Here is a 4435-nt window from a genome sequence, read left to right as displayed (position 1 = left end):
CAGTGTATTATTTGTTGAAACTGTACTTTCGATTTGATTTGAAACTGTCTCATTGCTATATGTTTATCAATAAAACTTTGAAAAGAAAAAAAATCAATTTTATTTAATTGTTCAAAGAACCAACACTTTGATTCATTAATTCTTTGTGTTGTTTACATTACTTCAATTGCATTAATTTCTGCTCTGCTCTTTATCTTTTACATCATTTTTGTCCTTTTTTTGCTTGATTTGTTCTTCTCATTCTAGAAGCTTAAGTTGCAGCAGTTGAGTATTTATTGGTTTTCATTCTGTTTTCCTAATGTGACAATTCACCAGTATAAATTTCCATTTGAGGACTGCTTCCATTGCATTCCACAAATTTTTGGTAAGCTGTATTTGAATTTAAATTGGATTTAGACACTATTTCATTGCTTCATTAATTTCATCTGTGATCCAGTGATTATTCAGGAGAGTGTTATTTAATTGCGATGGTCTTTTAAAAAAATATTTCATCTTAAATTTTTTTTAAATTTTATTTTATTTTCATTTGAAGAGTAAAAACAAAAGTAAAAGCAAAGAACAGAAACAAAGACAAAATCGGGTTAAAATACAAATCTATCTATCTATCTATAAAATTTATTTAGTTTTAATTATTTATTTTAAGATACCAGGGATTGAACTCAAAACCCTGTGCTTGTCAGGCAGACACTTATTCTACTGAGCTGTCTTCCCAGTTCCTCTTTTGTTTTCTTTTAAATAATTATATGTTACAGATTTTAAAAACAAGAATAGCAAATTAACAATGGATATTATATAACCTATATATATCGTCAAATCTGTTGCTCAGATTAACGGATACAGTTATGCAAGATTGCACAAATAACTGAATTTTATTTTTTAATTTATTTTATTATTATTTTTTCCATAATTTTATTGATAAACAAATAGCAATGAGACATTTTCAAAAAAAACTGGTAGAACAGTTTCAATAATTAACACACTGCATACATTCTTCCTACTGGTTAATTGCTGTACAAGATGTGGACTTGGTATCCTATTTACAAACACCATCAGAACAAATCATTCTATTCATTAAGAGAATGTAACTATAGATCTATCCCAACCAAGTTGAACACAAAATGGACATTCATCTGTATACTCTCTTTTAGTTTAGTTCCATTATTTGAATATTATAGGTGTGTAAACTCAGCAAAATATTCTAAAAGAGTACAGGAATCCATAATACAATTGGGTCTTCTGCTTAACTGGCAATGTCAGAAATTGTTGACATGAGTCTCCCAGAGCTCAACAGCTTTTGGGTCTGATAAGGTCAGTGAAATCCCCTCAGGATTTATCCTGAGATCCTGTACCTCAGATTGTAGAACCTTTGTCAGTGTCAGCCATGTAGATGAGTCACGGCCATTGCTTGGCCAGTGTGCTCTCTGTGAAAGACTGAGAGAATGTTTTTTCTCATGTGACTCTCCTTAGGCACACTCTACATCATTCATCACTTTCCTCTTTGGCCCCATAATCTCCTTGATCAGAAAATTTGGGACACTACCGAGGTACAAGACGTTACAGTACAAGCTCTCATATGTCCTGAGTCTTAATTGACCTTAGAAGGCTAGGGCCAAAATGTTGGCTGTCCTTGCAACCCTCCTTTTTCTCTAACTTTGGTCTGCAAACTTAGGTTGTTAACCACCCAGAAGACAAGCTTATTGTTATAATCAAACAACTTAGGCTGTTAGGCTTAACCTCAGTATATGTCTGCATATCAAACATTTTAGGCATAATATGGAACAGGTATTTTTCATCAAATACTGATATGTTGAACTTTAAGTCCCTACAGAATATGATAAAAAACATTTGAAAATTAGAATATATTTAAAAAATAGGCATGAAGTATTATATACTTCTCATGTTTGCACATAAGTCCAAAAATCTCACTATATACAACCTTGAAGCAGGACAATTCCACAATATTCCTTTTCCTGTCTCTTGCTTTCATTCACCAGTCCCTTCTTGAACATTGACGTACCTGAGAGACATCATAGCAGCAACTGGCATGTGATGACAAGCAGCCCATATTCAGAATACCAGAATTGCAGGCACTGCAAGCATAAAACTGCGATTACAAAATACCATGTGCAGTGCAGTAGCTTAGTTTACAGGTATCAGTATATATAGTTAATCAGGGTGAGAATCTGTCCAATTAACAACTAGATTAAAAAATCTTCTGAATATTCTCAGGATCATTGCCTTGCTCATCTTCTACATATAACTGTACGGCTTGACATTGTCATGTTTCATAGCTCTTCTCCCTTCCTTCTCTTGATTAGTTAGTCCTTGAGATACTGCTTTCCTTTTACTTGTATTATATCTTTTCATTTGCATTTCTTCTTTTGAGCTCTAGGGATAAGATATTTACAAATGTGTGTCTAGTATATTTCACTTATGAATATATGTTCAAGTGGCATCCACCTCAATGTAAAGGCTTGCAGTTTATCATTCTTAATAGCTGAATAATACTCCATTGTGTAAAAATACCACATCTTTTGCAAACATTCCTCAGGTGATGGGCATCTTGGTTGTTTCCAAGATCTGGCTATCACAAATTGTGCTGCTATGAACATAGGAACTCATATGTCACTATGATATGATGTTTTCAGATCCTCTGGGAAAATTCCCAGTAGAGGAATAGCTGCTTTAAAAGGGATTGCCAGTCCAACTTTTCTAAGGAGTCTCCATACTGATTTCCATAACGGTTGCACAAGTCTACACTCCCACAAGCAGTGGAGAAGGGTTCCTTTATCCCCACAGCATTTCCAAAATTTGTTGTTGGGTGATTTCTTTATGATAGTCATTCTTTCTGAGGTGAGGTGATATCTCCATGTGGTTTTAATTTGCATTTCATGAATGGCTAGTAATGTGGAGCATTTTTTCATATATTTATTCACTTCTTTAATTTCTTCCTCTGAGAAGTGTGTGTTCATCTCAGATGCCCATTTCTGGATTGGGTCTTTAAACTTTGGGGCCCTAGTGTTATTTTAGTTCTTTATAGATTCTAGAGAGCAGACCTTTGTCTGAGTACTTATATGTCATGAGTTTTTCCAAATTTGTGAGTTGACTTTTCACCTTGTTGATAATTTCTTTTGACGTGAAAAAACTTCTCAGTAAGAACAAGTCTCAGTTATTTCTTTCAATTGTTTCCCATGCGATTTGATTTCTGTCCATGAACTCTTTGCCTACCCCTATGTCTTCAAGAGTTCCTCCTACTTTCTCTTCCAGGAGATTTAATGTCTCTGCTGTAATATTTAGATCTTTAATCCATTTTGACTTTAGTTTAGTGCATGGTGATAGACCTGGGTCAAGTTTGAGTTTTCAGCATGTAGAGAGCCAGTTTTTCCAGCACCATTTGTTAAAGAGGCTATCTTTCTTCCAGTGAGTAAGTTTGATGCCTTTGTCAAAGATAAGGTGGCTGAGTGTGTTTGTAATATCTTCAGCATCTTCTAATCTATTCGATTGATCCTCAGGTCTATTTTGATGGCAGTATCAGGATGATTTGATCACAGTAGCCTTGTGGTATAATTTCAAGTCAGGAAATGTAATGCCTCCTGCCTTGTCTTTATTGCCCAGAATTGCCTTTGATAGCCTAGGATTTTCTGTTTCCACAAAACTTTTAGGAATGATAGCTCTATGTCTGTGAAATATGTCATTTGTAGTCTGATAGAGACTGCATTACATCTGTACAGCAATTTTGGGAGTATGTCCATCTTCACAATGTTGGTTCTTCCTATCCAAAAGCATGGAAAACTCCATTTTCTGAAATCCTCTACAATCTCTTTTTTCCGAGTACTGTAATTTTCCTTGAGAAGATCTTTGACTTCTTTAGTTAGATTAATTCCAAGGTTTTTCATTTTCCTCAGTGCTATTGTAAAAGGTATTGTTTCTATAATTTCCCTCTCAGTGTGTTTGTTGTCTGTGTAGAGGAATGCTATTGACTTTTTCATATTGACTCTATAATCTGCTGTACTACTGAATTTCTGTATTAATGCTATTATCTTCTTGGTGGAGTTTTTTGGGTCTTGCAAGTAAAGTATCATGTCATCTGAAAATAAAGATAATTTAACTTCTTCTTTGCCTATTCTTATTCCTTTTATTTCTTTCTCTGTTCTAATGGCTGTAGCTAATGCTTCCCACAACAAATTGAATAGGAGTGGTGATAGAGGACATCCTTGCATTGTACCCGATCTAAGAGTAAAAGATTTCAGTTTTTCCCCATTTAGGATTATGTTAGCTGTTGGGTTTTCATAAATGGCTTTTACCACATTGAAGTAGAGACCATCTATTCCAATTTTCTGTGGGACTTTGAACATGAATGAGTGTTGGACTTTTTTAGAAGCCTTTTCTGCGACAATGGAGATGATGATGTGGTTTTTAGTTTTCGCTCTATTGA

Source organism: Octodon degus, unplaced genomic scaffold, assembly GCF_000260255.1.
Source record: "Octodon degus isolate 3935 unplaced genomic scaffold, OctDeg1.0 scaffold00050, whole genome shotgun sequence".
In the NCBI taxonomy this organism is placed as follows: domain Eukaryota; kingdom Metazoa; phylum Chordata; class Mammalia; order Rodentia; family Octodontidae; genus Octodon; species Octodon degus.
Note: the sequence above shows the minus strand (reverse complement) of the source record.